We start from the raw sequence: 23173 nt of genomic DNA on the forward strand, positions 1-23173 counted from the left end.
ATTCGAACTCAAGAACAAGTTCTGGAAAACCCAGAATTTATGACGTCCACTCGAGCAGGAAATTCGAGCTCCCAGTATTTTTGCAGACATGGCGTCCGCTCGAGCGGGGAAGTTCACGCTCGAGCGGGGAGCTATAGCGATCCCGGGTTTACCCTTTGTTGTACAGTGATCCGGACATGTGTCCGTGAATGTTGGTAGTTGTTTATTTTCTAGTTTGCATCCTCTTTACTTTGTATATTGAGTTATAAGATGCGTTGGGCAGGTTTGTTACAGGTTGGTTGCGTTTGGGAGCCTAGTGTTGCTGCCCAGATTTTTAGTCCTTCGCTCGAGCGAGGAGTTTGTCGCTCGAGCGAGAGTAGTGTTGCACCGGTTCTGGACCTGAGAGTTGCATTTCCTGGCTCGAGCGAGCTTTTCGTGGCTCGAGCGGTCTGGGTTTTTCTTCGCTCGATCGAGAACTTCTTGGCTCGAGCGAGAGTTTTCTGTGTCTGGTCGCTCGAGCGACCAATCCTTCGCTCGAGCGAGGGTGTTTTATATCAGCGGACAGCAGCGTCTAAAACATCACTTTTTCACTTCTTTTCTTTGAGCAAACCCTTAATCCGACACTCTCTCTCCCTAAACTTACACTCTCTCTAAGATTTGATCTCCCTAGGGTGTGAATCTAGCCTAGAGCCTTTATTAAAAAGATAGAGGGCGTTGAGAGCTTCGATTTAATCTGAAAAAAAGTTTGGATTTGGAGCAAGTTGACCTTGGAGTCTTCATCTCCTTTTTGGTTTAAACTTCGAGGTAGGGACATCCTACTCCTCTCTATGGGTTTTGTCTTTAAATTTTGGTATTTTGAGATGTTGGGCTTGGTTTGGTAATTTTGTGAAAGTTTGGGGCTTTTGTGTAATTTTACAAAAGTTGGGGTTTTATTCATAATAAACCTAGGTGCATGTTTGGCATAGAAAAATGGAATGATTGTTGAATCATTGATGAAAATGAAACCTAAGGGTTGATATGGTAATTATGGAAAATGGCCTAATTACATTGTTTAATTAAATTGGGATAATTAATTGGTGAGAAATGAGGAAATGAAATGTTGATTGAATATCCATTTGTGCATTTATTTTCTGTTTTAGAAATAACTGCTTTGGGCTATCGGTGGAGGATAGTCGAGATTGTTGTAGACAATGCATGATGATTAGGTAAACTGAAACTAATCAATGAAATGTGTCATGGAACTTGACGGTTAATAGAATACATTAATTGTATGTATTGTGTGATTGTATATAGAACCAATGTGTTTATATACGTTATGTGTAGAGGAGGAGATAGGGGATGCACTCCGCGGTTTAGGGGAAGATAGGGGATGTACCTCTAAACCGGATAAGTATTGGGAGGAGATAGGGGATGAACTCCGTAGACACAGCTTATATGCTTGTCTAGAGAAGCGAAGATAGAGCTCATATGCTTATCTTTGTGAAGTGTGGATACAGCTTGTATGCTTATCTGAATGTGAGATATAGTTTTTATACATATCTGTGGAAATGATGATAGAGCTAGCATGCTTGTCTGTTGAAAAAGGGAAAAATGAAAAGTAATTGGGACTTGTAAGTCGTTGACATAAATACTTAATTTATGTGATTCTATCAGTATTGACCAACTATCAATTGCTAATGTTTTAGTCATTGTCCATGGTTGGTTTAGTGTATTTCTACTGGGCTGTGGCTCACCCTATATGGGAATATCATTTTCAGGTGCAGGAAGCATGCCACCTCCAAGGACATAGCTGGGAGGCTAGTGGCGGGCATAGTTTTGTCGTTTTACTCTTGATGTATTACATGTAACTTCAAGCCAAGGGCTTAATGTGTAAACGAGTTAGAACTCTTTGTTGTAACCAAGTGTTAACTTGGAAAGCTGTAAGCCCGTAGGGCATTTTGTTATGAGGTTAACATGTAATATTTATGTAATGGAACTCTAATGAATATCAGAGTGTGGTTAATTTATATGTAAATGCATGTCTTATCTGATGGGTTTATTGTTATTATTTTGAGGGCGTTACAGGAGCTATGTAGATAGACCTTCAGCTCGAGCGTCTGAGTTCGTGCTCAAGCGTGAAAATGATGTAACCAGCACTTTTGCAGACCTCGTGGGTCCGCTCGAGCGGGGAAGTCCACGCTCGAGTGGGGACCCCTATTTCTGAAATTTTGAAAATGCATTCTGTGTTTCGTTTTCCATTCTCTTTTACTTCTAAGTACTCTTAGGCATGCATTGAGTATTGTGAATGAATTAAAGAAGCCTAAAGAGGAATATGTGAATCAAGGGACAAACTGAATTGTTTGTGACCGGTTGTGTTCATGTAATGTGTAGGGTCAAGCTCCAGGGCAAATCACCCAGCCGATCATTGTGAGTAATATCTTAATAAAGATATTTGAAATATGTTGTTCGTCCAATTGCTTACTTCTGTGCAAGTCTTATAAGTTTGTTAATTTGAATGGTGGACGAATGTTTGCTATGACAAAAGAATGGGCCAAAGGCCAGTTTGACACGAATGATAGAATGAATGGGCCAAAGGCCAGTTTGACACGAATGATAAAATGAATGGGCCAAAGGCCAGTATGACATGAGTGAATGGGCCAGAGGCCGTATGACATGAATGAATGGGCCAGAGGCCGTGTGACTTAACGAATGGACCAGAGGCCGTATGATGCAAATGAATGGGCCAGAGGCCGTTCGACATAAATGACATGAATGAATTGGGCCCGAGGCCGTATGATGTGTTTGGAACCGCAGTCACTTGACCTATATTTATATATAAGCTAGATAGAAATACAAATTGGGCCCAAGGCTGTTTGAAGTACGTTTTTCTAAATACCATTGTGTAACTTCTTTATTTGATATTATTCACTGGGCTTTCGCTCACGCTCATTCATGTGTTTGTAGGTGAGCTAAGTGAGGTCCACACCCAGCCTCAGTGAAGTTTGTGTGGAACAACCGAGGTTTTGAAGAGTCAGCCCTACGTCTCATGCACAGGACTCGTCTTCGCTCTTTTGCTATCCTATTTTATTTTGTCATGTTGGCGAGGACTTTGGTTTATGTTGTATATGTTTATGGTCTTGATTGGCTGACCTAGACTTGATATATCCTATATGTACAGAGCTTTGTATTAGTACATATTTTGATGTGAGATATTAATACGTGTATGTATGGTTTGTAATGATGTGCCACGTAAGCACAGCTCTATGGACAAAGTTTTAAATTTTGCTTCCGTTTGGCCCCTTTACTCTGATGAGTTATGTCTGGTTTGATTTGAGGCCGTAGGTAATCTCAGGATTACTGGCCGGTCATGTCCTTAACCCATGGGGGTGGGTTCGGGTCATGACACTTGCCATAAATTATTACATACAAGTTTATGTTTTATAAATTATATTAATATTCCAATTACGTGGATTATTTTCTGAACCCTATTTGCTTAAAATGAAACCCATAGATATGTTTGTTTAACTTTTAATGATTATTTGACTATGACCTTATATACAATTATGTTTTGTAAGTACCACCACGGAAGTCCCACGCCTTGGGGGACTTAAATAACCATCGGCTTTGTTTGGTCACTTTGTGGCCCTCTGTTGTCATGGATCTATTAATCTCTGTTCTGTGCAGAGCAAAGTGTTGTGCGGAGATAAGTGCTACACTATTGTGGGAGCCACCTCTATAATCCGTACGAGCCACCTCTTGAATCCGAACCTCTGTTCAGACTGTCACTCCTATGACCTCTATTTCGTTCTGTTTGGTACCATGGTTATGGTTATTTATTTACATAATCTCAGTTTTGCTACTTAAATGATTATTTGTTCAGACTAAGTTATTTTAAATATTTTAGTTACATAATTATCCATGGTTATTTTGTGTCCCTTATACTCTTGGCATAATATTTCTCACTCTGCCATGTGCTTATAGCTATTTACCAATTTTCAGGAAACAATGCAATTCAGAAATAGTTTTTGGAAAGTCTTAGATGCGAGGCTATGGAATAGACACACAAAGCACCGTTATGATATTTTTATATGTAAATATCGGCCTTTTTGGTCAATAAATTTTGTAATAAAAATAGAAGCTCCGATGATTATTTTGGTACCCTCACTTAAATATTATTTCCGCTTGCATTTATTTATTTGTTCAAGAATTGGACGGAGGTAACTTCAGTTACTGGTCATCACGATGCTTAACCCTTGGATACAAGGAGCGGGTCGTGACATGATCGCTTGCAAAAGTACTGGAAGTTAGAATTCTATGCTTGAGTGAACTTTCCTATGCTCGAGCGGCCATTCTTGTGCTCGAGCAGAGATCGCGGATTAGTTTTCTATAAATATGTGGTTTCATCTATTTTTAGGGTTACGGCTTCCAAATCTTCTTCTTGTATATTAGGGTTTATATCTTGAGCTTTTTTGCTAGTTTCTTTGATGTTTGTTTGAGTTTAAATCTAGTTTGAAAAGTCTACATCAAAGGATTGTTTGTTTCGTTCAATACTAAAAGAGAGTGTTGTTCTTCAGTAGATTCCGTGGAATTTGGGCCTAAAGCTTTGGTGAATTTTGGAGTGGCTCATCGTCGTGGATTTGACATCGACGTTGTGGATTGATCGTTGGGCAAGACAATTCCGAGGTGAAGACCGTGGTGGAATAGGCATATAGGAGTTGGTTCAATTCGGGCGTAGATTCGCTAAGTAATTGAGAGTACACTTGTGTAATTCCTTTTGTCTTCTTAGTAGATTGTTTTGTGACTTTGGCCTGTGGTTTTTTATCACAATTAGAGGCACTTCAATTGTGATTTTTCCACGTTATAATCGTTGTGTCGACTTGTCTTGATTGTTTGATTGGGATTGTTATTTACTGCTTCAAATTGATACATAATCACAAATCAATATCTAGGGGATTTCTAGATTTTTCAAGAATCTCGACAAGGTCCCTTCGCCTGACATGGCTCAGAAGTTCTTTGTTGCAACTAGTATGTGTAGACACCCCATTTTTGACCGTCCTCAAGACTTGGACGTCACCGTTTGAACACTCGGTGATTATCCATGTTTGTGTTCGTTTGGAGTTCCCGGAGGCCTCGGCTCGCGTGCCTTGCCTCAGGATCTTCGAACTCGACCGTTTAGTGTCTGGTTTTGCACCAAACACTTGCATCTTGCCTTGGAGAGGCAGAGTGGGGCTTGTAGACCATCCCCACCCATCACCGGCAGTGGCTAGATGCCACCGGCTGGTTTTTGCTGCCACCGGCAATATAGTTTGCCGGTCGGCACTCTTTGTTGCCGGTCAGCACTTTTTTGTGCCGGTCGGCACTCCTTTTGGCCAAGATGGCATTTTTGGCCGGCCGATTGCTGTTCATCTGCTTTTGCAGATATTTTTAGACAGCTGTATTGCTTTTGCTCCCCTCCATACACGTGTATGGAGGGATCTCCCTCTTGCAAAGCTTGTCTTGTAAGCTTTACAAGAGGCATATAGAGAGGGCTCTCTCTAAGGCAAAAAGGAGAGCTTTTAGACATTTTTGGGAGAGAAAAAATACAGACCAAGCTCTGGTTTTTCTAGGGTTAGGGTTAGATATACACTCTCTATCTCTCTTTCCCTCTTATTTGTACACTAGGTGTTTTGTGTCTCACTATTGCACACAAACACCTAGTGTTTCACCTTCCTCTTGGAGCTGAGGTTCTAAAGAGTTTGTTCTGAGATTTTGGTGTTAGATTCAAGCTCAAGGAGGCCATTGGAGCACCATTTGTGAAGGGGCCTTCAAGGGTGAGATTCTAGTCCTTTTTTTTTCCCATTCTTGCATTAATTTTATACCTATATTAGAGCTGTTTTTGTGCTTATTGTATAACATAAAAAAGTTCTGTTTTTAGGCCCTCTTTATTGTTTATTAAGAGTGTTTTGTTGTTTGAGGGTTGTTGACCACCCTTAGGCCTCAAAAGGCCTCTTTTTGAGCCATTTTGTGCTAGCTCCGGGATTTTGGTGTTGAGGTCTCTTCACCACTGAAATCTTGAGGGATTTCAGTGGTGAAGATGATGCTTTGAAGTCCCAAGAAGGAGAGGGCCACCCCCTCTCCTTGTTGTCCTTGAAAAGGGCATATTTTGGCCTCTTAAGGAAGCCTATGTTTGAGTGTGTGTTGAGCATGTTTGGTTTGTTTTTCATGCTTATATATCTATAATATAACATGATTTCAAGTTGGTTTTGGAACTCTATGCATGCTTAGCATAGTTGCCTTGTAATGCCTTATTTGTGCCTTAATGTGCCTTAGGTTGTTAGTCTTTGTTGGAGCATGTTTTAGGCTTAGTCTTGTGAAGATTATGTGCTTATCTTGCCATGTTTTAGCTCTGTCCATAGTCGTTTGGGTTGATCTTTGCATGCTTGATATAGCTCCTTTGTATTTGGGCTTGTTGGCCTTGAGTATGTGCGTGTGTAGCATGCCATCTTTGCATTGTTTTGGTGATTTGGGATCATTCTATATGCCATTTCAGTCCCATTTCCATGCTTGTTTGATTGCCTTGCATGCCTCTTTAATGCCTCATAAGCATGTGTTGCAATGCTCCATGTTTTGGCCATGGTGTATGCCTTTGTATTTGGGCCATTTAGATGCCATCTAAGTAGTCCTTTAGCTTTGTTTTAACATGCTAAACCTCTGATTTTGGTTGCTTAATGCATGCCTTGTTTGGTCTTGTTAAGCGTAATTCAATGCCACTTTGGTTTACTTTGAACACCTAGGCCATTTGTTGCATGCTTGACTTGATTTATAACTTGGTTTGGCACCATGTATTAGCATGATTTCAAAGCTTATAATGCATGCTAATTGCTCTTGTTTATCCCTTTCAAGTGTGCTTGAGGGTTGTTTAAATTGTGCCCAAGTGTAGGCCTTCCATCATGTGTATGTGTGCATGTGTTTTGGCCTCTTGTTTTGAACACTTTAGCTACTGTTTTAGGCCTTTTTAGAGTTGCCTAATTCATGTATAAGTCCATCTTGCCATCCATTTGCATTGCCATATGTATGTTTGCATGATTGCATAAGTGCCTTGCCATGTCATGTTGCATTCCTAGCTTGTATGCCTAGGTCGCATTGCATCTTGCATGCATACCTTGTTCCTTGAATTGGTGATAGGAATAGGGCCTTGTTTGTTTGATTGGTTTGCATCGCATTTGAAACCAAAGTTGCATACTTGGTTCTTTGGGCCATCATGCATGGGAATGCGTGATTGGTGGTCCGAGAACCGAGGCACATGTCCCTTTGAGTCATTACAATGATAAGAGACGTGGTTGGTGCATACATGCCTTGAATTGTGCTGCCATGCTTTGTTTTGCCCTCTGTTGCTGTGAGTTGCAGGTTCTGCAGGCTTTCTTTGCCGACCGGCAGTGTAAGGTGCCGGCCGGCAATCTTTCCTCTGCCGATAGACTCCATTTTGTGCCGATGGCCACACACCAGTGCCGGTGGTAATTCCACTCAGCCGGTGGCACTCCCCAGTGTCCAGGGATGCAGCCCTGAGGTTTTGACAGCCTCCAGAGGAGCAGAGGAAAGAAAACAGAGGCAGTTTGTGCATGGTGGCGCGCTTCCCGAGGCGTTTTCCTGTTTTAATTAATTCATTTAATTTGTTAATTAAATTAGTTAATTTGTAATATTAATTAGCTTGCGTAGTTAATTAATTTGTAATATTTATTCGGTCCCTCCGAGTGAGGGTAAATCTGTAATAAGTGTGCGTGAGTGTGTGTATGTCTTCCAACCTCACGTCTTTCTTCCCTTTTATTTACCTGCTTATGATGGTTAGTATTAGGGCACGTTTAATTTAGCATACCTTATGCTGTGCATGTGTGCATCCATGCATTTGTATTGCATGCATTAGGCTCGGTACATCACGCTAACTGCATCAGTACTTCAATCCCCAAACTGAATACGTGATAATTGTGCATTTTCACATGACATGTTTAGGATAGCCGAGCCTATTCTAGCAACACTTCGTATGCAATGCATTAGGCACTTAACATGGACTTGGATCATGCATGTTTGCTAACAAGTTCTCTGTTTTGGCACGGAGTACGATGTAAGTATTTATGCTTTAGCATCTCGCATGTGTGTGAATGTTAACATCTCAGCATACTTAACATGTGGCTAGATGCTTATGTGTTAACCTATTTTGAATGCCTGTGGGTGAAGGTTGGATTGTTTGAGTTGGAAAAACTCGTTGAAATCCGTATTTTAGCCTACTTGCGAGCAGCAAATTCCAAAGCATTTTCAAACCGAACGGATATGCAATGTTTATTTCCAAATTAGGCAATCTAGTCTATACTTGTTTGCTGCGCGCATAACATAGTAATTCTAGGCTAATAATTGGTTTAAGAACATGTAAAGTTTTCAAAAACGGATATCACGGTTAGTAGAGGCCGGTCTTCGGACCGGGCGAAAGGGGGTGCTCATAGCTGACCTTCCCCGATCGTACCCAAGCTCCCGAGCCGAGACAACTCCGGTGATGACGGACATGTGGCCATCGGCACCGAGTCAGGGTTTCCTAAATTCTCCCATTTTAAAATATTTAGGTGGCGACTCTGTATCTGGCAAAGCAGTCCATATTTGGCACTACTTTTTCAAAAATCTGTTTCTCAAAACGATTTGCCAGATTTGGACTCTTTGGTTCAGATTAAGAACCGTGACACAAATCGAGTCCGAACTGTAGTAGCGAGGCCCCACGCGGGCGCGTCTACAGTTTCTGGTGACTCTGCTGGGGAAATTTAGAGAGTTTGACTCGAACTCGTGATATCCTGTTTTGATCTCATTTATGTGTTTCTTTGCATTGCATGTGCATTGGTGCGCCTAGGAACACAGTGTTTGCCATCTGCCATTCCTGAACGGTTTGCCGGAGGCTTGTCTTGTCAAGGCATGTCCATAAGGCTGACCGGCTATGGGCTCTGACAGCATGGGAACACAAACCCTGGTTTACCGGGGCACCCTTTTGACCATTCGACCTAGTGCATATTCGGATCTATAGTGACCATTCCAAGCTAGGACAGGTTGCTTACCCGATGCTAAGTTGTTTGAGAACCGCTGCGTGCGTAGTGAAACCCTAGTTCCTGACAAAATAGGACAGGGAAACCCTACCCCAACATAGGGGTGATTGAGCTCTCTTTTACTTGCTATATGCTTTTAGAGTGTATCTCTACAGGAACGCATATACCAGTTTGCGAGTTTGAGTATCGGGCCCGAGGGCACCAGAATCAGTATTGTTGAGAATCAGTTATCAGGAATCAGTTATCCGCGGGTATCAGATTCAGTATTTTGGGAACAGAAATCTGGGAACAGTGATCAGCAGTAGGGTACAGTTGTTTGGCTACACCCGTGTTTGATCAGTTTGGGCTGAAGTGCTGTCTGTTTTTCTTTCAGTTCAGAGAGTTGCAGAGTTGATACAGAACAGCCAGCGTCTCCCCTTTGCTGAGGCAAGATTTATGGCGGCATAAAGTTCAGAAGAAATTGTGGTTATGGCAGCTGCATCGGAACAGGGGATCGCCCCACAGAATGAGGCCAACATCAGTATGTCACACCCGCCCAGGATGCCCGTTGTGCACCCAGTCTGGGCTCCCCAGTTATATCAGGCTCGTGAGCCCACCACCTTCGAATTGATGGGGATGATAGGCGATCTCCAAAGGTCTGTGGCAGACCTCGCCTATGGAATATCGACTTCACCTCCAGCGGTGCCGTATGCCGGGAATTTTGTACCACAGGAGCCCCCGCTACTGGGGCGGATTGTGATAGAGCTCAGCCAGCCAGAGGTGGCTTCCGGCTATAGCCACGACATGCCAGCACCAACCCCGACCCTTGATCAGGCTGAGGCCAAAGGAAAAGACAAGGCAAAGATGGATGCCGACCCCATTGAGCAACTGCTGTGGGCAGTCGAGGCTCTGAAGGCCAGAGGGATGAACAAGCAACAAACGTCTGCAATAGTGACCAAAGCTGTGGATGATGCTTTCCCCGCTCCGATCAAAAGCAGTTCAAGCCAGACAGAAAACCGGGATGGGCCCCGTCATGCCCAGACAGTTCCTGTAGTTCCCAACCCTGCACCGGGAAAGGTTCAAAAAGCCAAAGCAGCGCCAGCTGATCCTTTCGCCAGCGCATCTGGCAAGAATCCTCAAACTGCAAAGTACCTGCCCCGAGGGCGCAGGGTCTTTCACGACCTCCACATGCCTTTGTCTAGGGCATTGCTAATATTGGCCAAGAATGGGCATCTTAAGCCTTTGGAGCCCCGGCCACTCCCGAAGAATCTCCCCGCCACTCATGATGCTACCTTGTACTGCGCGTACCACCAACAGTCCGGTCATAGCACCGATGGATGTTCCCGCCTTCGTCATGAAGTGCAGGACTTGATTGATAACAAGGTTATCCTACCACCCACCTCGGGCAAGCCCGTCACCACTCAGTTGTTGGATTTCGAGGGCTCAGATACTGCGAGTATGTGAAGTGAACCGCCTGCGGGTGACATTTGGTGTATTTTTGAAGCGTCTGGCACGCATTTTTGAGCATCGGTGAAACCGAGTTTTGTAAACCCTGGCTTGGATATCGAGTTAGTCTTTTGTTTTGAGTCTGTCTCTTTGTCTTGAGTCAGTCTTTTGCTTAAGGGTCTGTCTTGTTGTATTGAGTCAGTCCCCGTTGTATATAATACCAGGTGATTCTGGGGATGTCGCCCCGAACACCATTTTGTTTTGTAATTATTATCTGTTTTTGCTTTGAGTCTGTTTCTGCCGAGGGGCCAGTTGCACCAACAGATCCGGATGAAACAGCTGTTGCTATCTCAACTTCATGCTTGCTTTCAGCATAAGTGCCAGAAAATTTGATTGGGCTGACAGTACATCTCGCCTGCTCTCCTGCGCGCCAAACTCATTGCATTAACCTAAGTTTTTCAAAAAAAAAACTTTTGAACACTGCGGTGATAAAAACGAAGAGGAAGGAATTCCTCGGGTTTTGTAAAATTTTGATCATTTTGAGAGGAAGAGAGGCGTGCTAAGCCTTTTTTTGGATAAAATCATGCTTGTCGGCGTGAGTACTAGGAAGGATCCTGGCCTGATCCAGATTGGTTCCACACTATCTTCGGCGCGAGCGATTTGTCGCTTTCTTAAAAACTTTCAAAAACAAATGTTTTACGCGGCCCTGCGAAGACCTGTGTGCAATCGCTCTTGAGATTGCGCAGCCTAGGATCGCTCTCAGCCTCGAGATTCAACCTATTTGTTTTTCGAGTTTGAACCCGTTCAGAATGTTCAGAAAGTTCAACGGACAAACGCCATGAAAGGCCCGTGTGGCCAATTTTGAGGTAGCCTTCGATCAAGAAGCATCAAGGCCGAATCAGAAGGAGTAGATCTCGCCGGAAGAAGCTCGTAGAGTAACCCTGATGGATTCTCCGCAAATCAGTGCAACAGCCGTTCTCCTAGACACAGAGAGGCTTCAATTTCAAAAAACCATTTGGCATGGACTTGCTACACTTTTACCCTTTGAGAGGCTCGCTGGGTCGAAAACCCAGAAGGGCGACCCAGGCAAAAGTTAGAGCAAGAGAAAAATAAAAAAAAAAGAGCAAAATATACAAAAAAAAGAAGAAAAGAAAAAAGAAGAAAAGAAAAAAGAAAAAAGCAAGAAAAGAAAAAGAAAGAAGAAAAAGAAATAGAAAATGAAAAGAAGCTCGCAAGGTCGAAAACCCGCATTGGGCGCCTTGGCAAAAGTGAGAGCCAAACAAAGTGAAGGTTAAAATACCCGAGTGGACCTTAACCGGAACTACGTAAGGCTTGATTCCCATGTTTGGGATACGTAGGCAACTTCATCATGAAGTCCAGCCCCCAACGCTTTCATAACGTCTCAGTCCATGCAATGGTTTCAATTTCATCCCCAAAGTCCAGTGGCCAACACCCTTCAAGGTGATTGTGTCCATATATGTGTTGTGACCGTCTTCGTCATCGCTGTGTCCAAGAGCTCGACCATCGCCAATGAAGACTGTCTGCGGATTGCTGCGGCACCATCCCAAACAAGGGGCAACTTTCCGTTGCCACGAACCGCTGTGAGCCGCCTTCCAAACTAGGGGCAACTTTCCGTTGCCTCCCACCCCCCTTCAAACCAGGGGCAATTTTCCATTGCCTCCGATCCGAGGTTGCGCATCTCGAAGGGTAAGTTTCATGCTCGTTGAGCATTGACTGTTTGAAAAATAGTTTTTGAAAATTTTTACTGAGGTTGACTATTTTCTCGAAAACTATTCCATTTTCCAAAACTGGACCGTTGTCTTGGACCCAAAAAATGAAAACTTTCAGTGCTTGCTGCCTGACTTGCATGCTTTTCAAATCAAAAATCGAACAAGTGCGTTAATCCGACTCTCATTTTGATCAAAGCTGTTTTAGTAGAAAGCAAAAACAAAAAATGGTTAAAATGATGAACTAGGGGTACAGTTGAGCCAGGTGTTCTGTCTTTCCCCCGTCATCGACGTACTTGCCAGAAGAGCGCTCTACCCGCCGGAAGAAATAGCTGTGAGCTAACGGTATTGAGCATGAACCCACACCGTTCTATTCATTCATCAGTCACCCCGAGGAGGGATGGAAAATGAGAGAATGAAGAATAGAGACGTGTAAGTTGAGAGAAAAGTGAGGAAAAGGGTTTCGAGAGAAAATCCGAGCCTGAGAGTTGAGTGATGTGAGAATCACAAATCAGAAAGGGTGGGAAACAATGCCTAGAGAAACTGGCCCCTCGTGATCTGAGGTCCCCCATCTTCATTCACGCGTCTGTGTGTCGTGTTTCTTTGATTTGACGTTCTCGTCTTTCGTTTCTAGTCTTTTTCGAGCGTGTCTCGTTGTGTTTAGGTCGTGCACCTATATTTCAGTCCTCCCCGCTGTGTTCAGTTGTAGGCTCGATATCCCGGTTTGAAAAACCCTCATTCGATTTCAAAAATCATTTATGCTTAAGAAGGTTGTGCCATTCTCTACATTTGAGTGTGTTCCGACTCCAACTGGTTCCACCTTTGAAGGCCGTCTTGTCAGATTGGGCTGTTTTGTTTGAAGTTTGCCGTGTGCAGAATGAAACGAATGCTGTGTTACGGGCTGTATGCAGATTAATCCCCCAACAGAGCAAGGGCTGTGTATCCAGAATCAGGCAGTGGGTTGCTTGGGTTATTTTGTTGTCGGCTATTTTAGTTATCTGATTATTACAGTGCAAGTGTTCAATTTTCAGACAACCAATCAGTCCCATTTACATTGAGGTGTAACATGATGAGATGCGATGCAATGCATGAAATGTGTAAATGTAAACACTTTTTCAGATAAAAAGTCCGTTTCATTTCATAATCTTTTTCAAGTACAAAGTTTTGAAGAAAACAAAATCTGCCTGCGGCAGTACAAGGTAATCTATCTACCAACTAAAAAGAAAAGTACAAGAAAGAAAGAAAAGATAGCAAAAATCTGCATCTATGTCAAGCACTCCGGGGGGCCGTCAGTCCGTCCTAGTCCTCTTCCTGGACGAAGGTCCAGGAGCATCATCAGCGTCGTCATCAGACCCCGAGCTAGAACCGTCTCCGGTCTCCTCCTCCGATGACTCTGCCTCCGCCTCTGACTCCTCGTCGTCGTCGTCGTCCGGGACTGGAGCTCGCGAGCTACTCCCGACGTGAGTACGCCCTCCCCTGGTACGGGGAAATATCCTGCCCTCCTCATCTCTCCCCCGAGCAGGGACAGAAGGTCTGGCCGGAGCACCTCCTGCCATGGGAATCTGGAAAGGAGGCTGAAAAAGTACACAAAAAGGGAAATGCATTAGTACACTGTGAACAGTTTAAAGGTGCAGAATACAGTGTATGAGTACAGTGTGAGAATGCCGTGAGCAGTCTATCAGTGCAGAATGCAGTGTATGAATACAGTATATGAATGCCGTGAGCAGTTTAACAGTGCAGAATGCAGAGGATGAGTACAGTGTATGAATGCCGTGAGCAGTTTATCAGTACAGAGTACGGTGCAGAATGCAGTGTATGCAGTGTGTCAGATGCTGTGAGATCAGTGTATCAGGCGTTGTGTCGTGCATCAGATTATGTAAAGCAGTGTATGAATGGTTTGAGGCCAATGTCAGAAGAACATACTGGTATACTGTAGACGGCTAGGAGGTCAAATGTCCGCTGGAGCATCCCCATCATCGAGGCATTCAGCGCCAACGACTGACGGGTGTACTCAGAAGAGGCCTGCAAAAGTATCAGATGCATCAATATTCTGTGGAATATCAAGTAAACTGAAATGAATAACTGTACAAAATGCAGTAGAACATACCGGCTGTAAGTCGGGGACGTCGATGAACTCGTGACCAGCCGGTGGAGGGGCGAAGGGGATCTGATAGGTCGACCCACCCTGCCCCTGGAAAGTCAGTACAGCAGGCAGGGCAGGCCAGCCAGCTCCCCGTCCTCCCTGCACTCCACCCCTACCACGGACCCGGGCCCTCCTCGAAGATCCAGCCCCTGCTCCCGCTCCGGCCCCAGCCGCCGATGCTACAGGTCTGGCCCCCTCTGCTCGACGGCCGCTCAAGGGACGCATCAGGTACATCCGCACGTACTCCTGATAGTCGCCGGTGCCTCGGAAGCCGGCCTCCTCCTAGCCGATGGAGTAATCATCCAGTTGCTCAGTAGTCAGCCCCTCGGTCTCCCTCATCTCTGCAGGAGGGTGAGCCGGGACTATCTGCTCAGGTAACCCGCGGGTCTGGCGTAGAAAACGCTCCCCCAGGTACCAAGCCCGACAGACCGGGCCCTCTAGCAAGATCCGGAAACGCGAGGTCTCCTCAGCACCAGGGAATCGACCCCGCATCGCCGACGGCAAGGAAGCCCATGGCCGCCATGTGATCTGAAAGTGACAGACAGTTTGTTATCTACTGTTATTGAAACATGCAGTGGGAAAGCGAAGCTAAATGAACTGAAAGTAAAGCATACCTCGGCCGGGGTGATGGTGTCGAAATATCGAAGGAAGAAGCCGAATGTCTCCCGTGGTCGCCGGGTGCATCTCCCGTCGAAGCGACTCGAGAACGGGACAGCCGGAGGAGGCTCCGTGACTGGTACGGGAGCAAGCCTAGGGAAGTAGGCGTAAACCCACAACTGCAAAACAGATGTTAGTATGACCGGCAGAATAAAGCAGAAATGGCAAAGCCGTGTGTTGTGCAGTGTATTGTGTGCAGTGTACAGTGTGAGCAGTGTACAGTCAGTGTAAAGCAGAATGTATGTGAGTGCCGTGTGTACAGTATACAGCAAGTATAGAGCAGACTACAGTGTGTGCAGTGTACAGAGTACAGAGAATATCGGACAGAAATGAAAAGCGGAGAAGAAATGTACCTCCCAAGCCCGCCAGTAACCTCCGAGCAGCTGGCCGCTGCCACGAGAAGCCGAGCTCATATATCCATACAGGGTGGCCAGAGCAGCGCCGCCCCAATCGTAGTGCAAAATATCCCGGACGTCCACCAGTGCGCTGAGAAGGCAGAGAGGCACGGTGTTCGCCCGGTCGGCGAAGATAGTAGTCCCGAACAGGAACATGAGGAAGCCGCGAGCATACCTCTCCTCGTCCTCCGGGGTCATCTGCACCTCCTCCAATGCGGGCTGGACCCGAAACTGTGTCTCGAACCAGGAGTACCGCACGAAGCCTGGACGAGCTAGTGGTGGGGCCTCCCCCAGTAAATGGACCTGAGCGGCGGTCCACTCATCCATGTCTGTGTCAAAAGGGATCGGATCCCCCCCTACCCCGATGCCTGTGAGCATCGAGAAGTCATAAGGGGTCATCGTCATGTCCCCTGTAGCAGAAAAGTGGAAAGAATCGGTGGTGTCCCACCACCTCTCCGCTAAAGCAGCAAGAAGAGGTCTGCATGTGGACAACCTAGAGAGCCCTCGGCAGAAGGTGCCGAAGCCCGCCCGGTCCACGATGCGCTGGACCGCATCAGGGAGCTCGTCATACCACTCTCATGCACCAGTATTCCCATACCCACGAATGGTATGGGAACCCGCCTGCAAACAGAAAATGACAATTGCAAGACAACATTCAAAATGCAGTTTTGAAAAGACAGATATGGCATGTATGCAAGTTTGTCAGATTCAGGCAAATACCGGGTGCCGGTGTGCTTACAGTGAAATACGTGTGCTGTGTCAGCGTGTTTGAGTGTTTCAGAACAGATGTAGCATATGTGCAAGTTTGACAGATTCAGACAAATACTGGGTACCAGTGTGTGTGCAGTGAAATACAGTGTGTGCCGTGTGTTTGGGTGATTCAGGGCTAGTGCAGTGTGTGTGCATGTGTCAGTCTCAAGCAGATATCAGTTGTATGTATGTTTACGGTCAACTACGGTCTACGGCATATCAGATTTTAGCAATTAGAGAATACAGCTAACTATGGCAGTTTTTGTATCCTACATTGCGGAAAGTAAAACAGAAGATGAAAAGTTACCTCGGAAGTGCCGAATGAAAGGTGGGAGGTAGGCTCACGCAGCAGTAGCTCAGGCGCCGCGTACCTCTCAAAGCTCCGGAACTGACGCAGGCCGTCTGGGGGCAGAACGTGGATCGCCGGCCGGTAGGTCGCCGGGTCGAACGGGCGCTCGCTCAGTGGTAAGAGCTCGACCCCGGGATCCATCTCGTGGTCCGGGGGAGTCCCGCCACATGGAATGTCGTCCGCCATGAAGAGAGTGGTGTGAAAATGGCCGGAAAAGGAAAACCGAGCCGGAATGTGAAGAGTCAACTGAAAAGTCAACTCCCGAGAGGGTCGAAAATGGCCGGGAAGGCCGGAATGTGAAAAGGCACGGAAATGAAGAGGAAAGTGAGGGGAACGAACCCCGAAAAGGCTAGAACGCCAAACGAGGCACCGAAACGAGAATGTGATCGGTCGAAAACGTCCGAAACGCGAAGAGAAACGCGAATCCGACAACGAAACGGGCGTAGAACGCGAAGAAACGGAGAAACGGGGAAAGGAAAAAGCTCTAGAGAGAGAGAGCAAGAGTTTTCGGCGGCCAAGGAATGAGAAAATAGGGCTTGAAGCCTTATTTTATAACACCCGAGGTGAAAAGTCAAAACTGCCCCGCACCAGCAACTGTTTGCCGGTCGGCAATGTTTTGTGCCGGCCGGCACTTTTTTGTGCCGATGGAATTGTTTTTGTGCCGATGGCCAGCCGGTGGCCTCATCTTTCGGCCGGTGGGGTTCCCACAGCTTTGTTTAGGCCATATGAGAAGTTTGTGGTCTTCATAGCTCAAGAAAGTGCAAGAAAGTGCATCTCCGATGTTCAACCGGCCTCCGTTCTGACCGCGGGCCGTGTCTCCAGTGCGTGGCACTCGAATTCGTACAAGGTGTATCCTTTTTGTATCCTTTTGAATTCAAAAGTTACCTCATGTGTGTTGCACAAGTTCATCACACTACTTTGATGCATTACATCGCGCTGTCGTGCGTCACACATTTGCATTGTTATGCACGTGTTACATGCGTTGCAACACGCACCCCTTTGCATTGACGTGCACATTTCTCATGCATCATCATTGCATTTCCATTCCATGCATTGTCATGCATTCCGGAATACGTGCGTTGTTGCGCATTTAAGCCCGTTTACATTCCGTGTGGCATGCATGTCGCACTTAGCATCGCACTGTTTTGTGCATTTCAAACCTCGCGCTGTTCTGCGCATCGCACTGTTTTGTGCATTTCAAACCATCGCACTGTTTTGTGCATTTCAAACCATCGCACCGTTTTGTGCATTTCAAACCATCGCACTGTTTTGTGCATTTCAAACCATCGCACTGTTTTGTGCATTTCAAATCGTCGCACTGTTTTGTGCATTTCAAACCATCGCACTGTTTTGTGCATTTCAAACCATCGCACTGTTTTGTGCATTTCAAATCGTCACACTGTTTTGTGCATTTCAAACCTCGCGCTGTTCTGCGCATCGCACTGTTTTGTGCATTTCAAAATTGTTCGCGCTGTTCTGCGCATCGCACTGTTTTGTGCCTTTCAAAATTGTTCGCGCTGTTCTGCGCATCGCACTGTTTTGTGCATTTCAAAATTGTTCGCGCTGTTCTGCGCATCGCACTGTTTTGTGCATTTCAATTTCGCGCTGTTTTGCGCATCTCATTGCATTTTGCATGCATTCCATCGCACTGTCCTGTGCACTCGCGTTGCCTAACGCATTGCGCTATTTTGCGCATCATACCGTCGTGCAATACGCCGGTCTGGCGAGACCTTAAACACGCATGGTCTGGCGAGACCTTAAACACGTACGGTCTAGGAGACCTTAAATCCTTGGAAGGTGTAAGACCTTTAGTGTTCGCATTGTCGTACACTTCGAAAGCCGCGTGTTGTCGCGCATTTCATGCAACATGCATTTCATACATCATTTGCATCTCAAAAACAAAAAACAAAAAAAACATGCATTGTCATGCATACCATTTTGCATCCCGGTCTAGGAGACCTTAAATCCTCTGAAGGTGCAATTCCTTTGGTGTTCGTCGTGCCCGAACGACTTTTCGGTGGTCTGGTAAAGCCACCTGCCTATGTTTGCGATGAGTTCCTAGAAGACCAACTGGGACGGTGGAAACTAGAGTTCGAACGGCTTATGCCTAGAACGCAAAGGTTCGGGAGTTCCGAGACTAAAGTCTGGTTTAAATACCCAGAGGTTTACCCTCGGCTTGAAATCTGTATGGAAGCCCCATAGGTTGAGGCGGCATGTCTACGCCTCAATTCTGGATACTGAACCAACCTAGTATATCACCCTGTTGGTAAGATAGGGAAAGTTGCAATCATAGTCATTGCATCATAGTGCATTGTCATGCATTTCCATTGTAGATTGCATGCATTCATTGCATCACCTTCCGCCTATGGCTTGCGCCTTTCCATGTTGAGCTTGGTCTGGTATGTGCCCTTACTTTTCATGTTAAAACACAGTTCTGCATGTGTATCGCGCCGATTCCACGCTGATATGTTGGTTGAGGGTTGCGGCACCTTTTCTGTGTTACACATGGCTCGTATGTGTCCATGCCTTTCCTAGGCAAAATTTGGTTTGGCTTGCGTGCCATATCCATTGTATCCATATCCATTCCATTGCATATTTGTAGATATTGCATTGTAGATTGCATGCATTCATTGCATCACATTTCATCTATGGCTTGCGCCTTTCCAGGTTGAGCTTGGTCTGGTATGTGCCCTTACTTTTCATGTTAAAACACAGTTCTGCATGTGTATCGCGCCGATTCCACGCTGATATGTTGGTTGAGGGTTGCGGCACCTTTTCTGTGTTACACATGGCTTGTATGTGTACATGCCTTTCCTAGGTAAGATTTGGTTTGGCCTGCGTGCCATATTCATGTATTACATTGTAGTGTAATTTTTGCATCCGGCATTAGGATCGTAGTCCTTTCTCCAGCGGGTCGTTTCCCCACTTATGTCGATTCCACCCAATACTTGTTCTTGCGTCTGTCTACAATACTCATAGTTCAGTTGACCGTTCTATGGTAGACAGACTTGTTACCTCCATCAATCTATTTGACATAGGTGTGGTTTCGAACCACTCGTGATTGGATCACGATTCAAATGCTTTGCATGTAGCTTGCATTGTTTCAATTACATTGCATCTTCATTTGCATTGTTTATACATTGTTTTGTATATATTGCATATTGTTTTGCATCCACATTTGCATTGTTATGCATGTTGCTAACGATATTGTACCTGTTAAGTTTGTTTTCTTTGCAGGCACGATATCGTATGTACGGTTCATTTGAGGCTGGTGCAACCAGACGAGCCGCACAGGTATTGCATCTCCCGAGTGAGACGTATTGAGAATTCCATAATTCTCTTACATCCTTTCTGCATTGTAGTGTAGTTTGGTATGCTAGCTTAAAATTGTCGCATGTTTGCTTCATTACAGCTTTCTTTGCATGATCATAAGTTATGCTCGGCTTCGTGCATTGTCTTGCATTCTGCCCCTGCCTTCGGGCGCATATCTTATTTGTCTTGTATGTTTGTCTGAGTCTTCGGCCTTGTCAAAAATGGGTCGTCTCTGGGCTTTGACATTCACTCCCGTCATTGTTATGACTTTCGAGTTCTGTCAAAGAGGGGCAACTGTAGACACCTCATTTTTGACCGTCCTCAAGACTTGGACGTCACCGTTTGAACACTCGGTGATTATCCATGTTTGTGTTCGTTTGGAGTTCCCGGAGGCCTCGGCTCGCGTGCCTTGCCTCAGGATCTTCGAACTCGACCGTTTAGTGTCTGGTTTTGCACCAAACACTTGCATCTTGCCTTGGAGAGGCAGAGTGGGGCTTGTAGACCATCCCCACCCATCACCGGCAGTGGCTAGATGCCACCGGCTGGTTTTTGCTGCCACCGGCAATATAGTTTGCCGGTCGGCACTCTTTGTTGCCGGTCAGCACTTTTTTGTGCCGGTCGGCACTCCTTTTGGCCAAGATGGCATTTTTGGCCGGCCGATTGCTGTTCATCTGCTTTTGCAGATATTTTTAGACAGCTGTATTGCTTTTGCTCCCCTCCATACACGTGTATGGAGGGATCTCCCTCTTGCAAAGCTTGTCTTGTAAGCTTTACAAGAGGCATATAGAGAGGGCTCTCTCTAAGGCAAAAAGGAGAGCTTTTAGACATTTTTGGGAGAGAAAAAATACAGACCAAGCTCTGGTTTTTCTAGGGTTAGGGTTAGATATACACTCTCTATCTCTCTTTCCCTCTTATTTGTACACTAGGTGTTTTGTGTCTCACTATTGCACACAAACACCTAGTGTTTCACCTTCCTCTTGGAGCTGAGGTTCTAAAGAGTTTGTTCTGAGATTTTGGTGTTAGATTCAAGCTCAAGGAGGCCATTGGAGCACCATTTGTGAAGGGGCCTTCAAGGGTGAGATTCTAGTCCTTTTTTTTCCCCATTCTTGCATTAATTTTATACCTATCTTAGAGCTGTTTTTGTGCTTATTGTATAACATAAAAAAGTTCTGTTTTTAGGCCCTCTTTATTGTTTATTAAGAGTGTTTTGTTGTTTGAGGGTTGTTGACCACCCTTAGGCCTCAAAAGGCCTCTTTTTGAGCCATTTTGTGCTAGCTCCGGGATTTTGGTGTTGAGGTCTCTTCACCACTAAAATCTTGAGGGATTTCAGTGGTGAAGATGATACTTTGAAGTCCCAAGAAGGAGAGGGCCACCCCCTCTCCTTGTTGTCCTTGAAAAGGGCATATTTTGGCCTCTTAAGGAAGCCTATGTTTGAGTGTGTGTTGAGCATGTTTGGTTTGTTTTTCATGCTTATATATCTATAATATAACATGATTTCAAGTTGGTTTTGGAACTCTATGCATGCTTAGCATAGTTGTCATGTAATGCCTTATTTGTGCCTTAATGTGCCTTAGGTTGTTAGCCTTTGTTGGAGCATGTTTTAGGCTTAGTCTTGTGAAGATTATGTGCTTATCTTGCCATGTTTTAGCTCTGTCCATAGTCGTTTGGGTTGATCTTTGCATGCTTGATATAGCTCCTTTGTATTTGGGCTTGTTGGCCTTGAGTATGTGCGTGTGTAGCATGCCATCTTTGCATTGTTTTGGTGATTTGGGATCATTCTATATGCCATTTCAGTCCCATTTCCATGCTTGTTTGATTGCCTTGCATGCCTCTTTAATGCCTCATAAGCATGTGTTGCAATGCTCCATGTTTTGGCCATGGTGTATGCCTTTGTATTTGGGCCATTTAGATGCCATCTAAGTAGTCCTTTAGCTTTGTTTTAACATGCTAAACCTCTGATTTTGGTTGCTTAATGCATGCCTTGTTTGGTCTTGTTAAGCGTAATTCAATGCCACTTTGGTTTACTTTGAACACCTAGGCCATTTGTTGCATGCTTGACTTGATTTATAACTTGGTTTGGCACCATGTATTAGCATGATTTCAAAGCTTATAATGCATGCTAATTGCTCTTGTTTATCCCTTTCAAGTGTGCTTGAGGGTTGTTTAAATTGTGCCCAAGTGTAGGCCTTCCATTATGTGTATGTGTGCATGTGTTTTGGCCTCTTGTTTTGAACACTTTAGCTACTGTTTTAGGCCTTTTTAGAGTTGCCTAATTCATGTATAAGTCCATCTTGCCATCCATTTGCATTGCCATATGTATGTTTGCATGATTGCATAAGTGCCTTGCCATGTCATGTTGCATTCCTAGCTTGTATGCCTAGGTCGCATTGCATCTTGCATGCATACCTTGTTCCTTGAATTGGTGATAGGAATAGGGCCTTGTTTGTTTGATTGGTTTGCATCGCATTTGAAACCAAAGTTGCATACTTGGTTCTTTGGGCCATCATGCATGGGAATGTGTGATTGGTGGTCCGAGAACCGAGGCACATGTCCCTTTGAGTCATTACAATGATAAGAGACGTGGTTGGTGCATACATGCCTTGAATTGTGCTGCCATGCTTTGTTTTGCCCTCTGTTGCTGTGAGTTGCAGGTTCTGCAGGCTTTCTTTGCCGACCGGCAGTGTAAGGTGCCGGCCGGCAATCTTTCCTCTGCCGATAGACTCCATTTTGTGCCGATGGCCACACACCAGTGCCGGTGGTAATTCCACTCAGCCGGTGGCACTCCCCAGTGTCCAGGGATGCAGCCCTGAGGTTTTGACAGCCTCCAGAGGAGCAGAGGAAAGAAAACAGAGGCAGTTTGTGCATGGTGGCGCGCTTCCCGAGGCGTTTTCCTGTTTTAATTAATTCATTTAATTTGTTAATTAAATTAGTTAATTTGTAATATTAATTAGCTTGCGTAGTTAATTAATTTGTAATATTTATTCGGTCCCTCCGAGTGAGGGTAAATCTGTAATAAGTGTGCGTGAGTGTGTGTATGTCTTCCAACCTCACGTCTTTCTTCCCTTTTATTTACCTGCTTATGATGGTTAGTATTAGGGCACGTTTAATTTAGCATACCTTATGCTGTGCATGTGTGCATCCATGCATTTGTATTGCATGCATTAGGCTCGGTACATCACGCTAACTGCATCAGTACTTCAATCCCCAAACTGAATACGTGATAATTGTGCATTTTCACATGACATGTTTAGGATAGCCGAGCCTATTCTAGCAACACTTCGTATGCAATGCATTAGGCACTTAACATGGACTTGGATCATGCATGTTTGCTAACAAGTTCTCTGTTTTGGCACGGAGTACGATGTAAGTATTTATGCTTTAGCATCTCGCATGTGTGT

The 23173-nt window shown here is 45.1% G+C and overlaps 1 pseudogene; it reads left to right on the plus strand.

The window, feature by feature from the left end:
* Positions 1–23173, plus strand: part of LOC114262288 (UDP-glycosyltransferase 73C4-like) — a 69951-nt pseudogene that overhangs the window by 14953 nt on the left and 31825 nt on the right.

This window comes from Camellia sinensis, chromosome 5 (genome assembly GCF_055761805.1).
Source record: "Camellia sinensis isolate YWXY chromosome 5, ASM5576180v1, whole genome shotgun sequence".
NCBI lineage: Eukaryota > Viridiplantae > Streptophyta > Magnoliopsida > Ericales > Theaceae > Camellia > Camellia sinensis.